Source organism: Hyaena hyaena, unplaced genomic scaffold (assembly GCF_003009895.1).
Source record: "Hyaena hyaena isolate Hyena2069 unplaced genomic scaffold, ASM300989v1 scaffold_19, whole genome shotgun sequence".
Taxonomy (NCBI): Eukaryota; Metazoa; Chordata; class Mammalia; order Carnivora; family Hyaenidae; genus Hyaena; species Hyaena hyaena.
In genome coordinates, this window is record NW_024080651.1 from 3,230,728 (window position 1) to 3,231,932 (window position 1,205).

Sequence of the window (1,205 nt, forward strand, 5' to 3'; positions counted from 1 at the left end):
GCTGGACACAGGGCTCAATCCCATGAATGTGAGATCATGACCTGAGCCAAAATCAAGAGTTGGATGCTTAACAGACTGAGGGACCCAGGTGCCCCAGAGTTCTTCATGTATTCTTAACACAAGTCCGTTATCACGTACTGATTTGCAAATATTTTCTTCGATTATGTAGGATTTTTTCACGTTCCTTTATTTTTTTTTAATAAAGAAGCATAAACTTGGTGCATAAACTTAACAGATTAGCAGACAAGGCCTATAGATTTATTTCTTCTTGGACACATCCACAGTGAAGCCTCAGTAGCCTGTGGCCTTAGTGTGCTGGCCTGGGACACCAAGTCCCTAGAAGTGACACAGCCCTTTGTGGGCTCAAGTTTTCTTCATACTAAGTACTCGTGAAGTTTGCTGCCCAGACCATTGGTCAGGATCTACTTGTATTTTCCATCCTTCACATCCCTTTGTCTGTTCCAGAACCAGTCTGAGATAAGATCTCACTCGTGTGAATTCTGCATAATGGTGATCACACATTCCACCTCATCCTCAAAGAGCACTCCTGCCCTCTTGGTAAGGTAGATGTCTCTGCTTTCCTCAACACCACATGCGCATATCTTTACCCCACAACCTTAACTGCAGTGATGGCAAAGTCTATTTTCCACTGCCCATCAATACTGGTGTTGAGTACTTGCAAGATGTGCTGGGACTCTCAGGGATCATTAGACACATAGCGTGGCTCAAAAGGCAGCATGTAGCCTCTGGTAGAAGGCCTCTTTTCACTTTCTAGATGCTGTTCTTTGACACACAAAAGTGTCAAATTTTAATTAACTCCAATTTACCTACTTTTTCTTTCATTACTGGTCTTTTGGGTATTTAAGAAATCACTGCCTATGGTGGACCTGGCTGGCTCAGTCAGTAGAGCATGCAACTATTGCTTATTCTGGGTTGTGAGTTCAAGTCCCATGTTGGGCACAGCTATTTCTCAAGAAAAATAAAATAAAAATCACTGCCTAACTCAAGGTCACAAAAATTTATTCCTGTGTTTTCTTTTTTAATTTTTCAATTTTTTAAATGTTTATTTTTGAGAGAGAGAGCATGAGCACAAGCGGGAGAGGGGCAGAAAAAGATGGGGAGAGAGGATCCGAAGCAGAATCTGTGCTGACAGCAGAGAGCCCACTGCAGGGCTCAAACTCAGGAACTGTGAGATCATGACCTGA

The 1,205-nt window shown here is 42.6% G+C and overlaps 1 pseudogene; it reads right to left on the reverse strand.

The window, feature by feature from the left end:
• Positions 1-258: 258 nt before the first annotated feature.
• On the reverse strand, positions 259-717 carry LOC120227907 (annotated as a pseudogene).
• Positions 718-1,205: the final 488 nt, after the last annotated feature.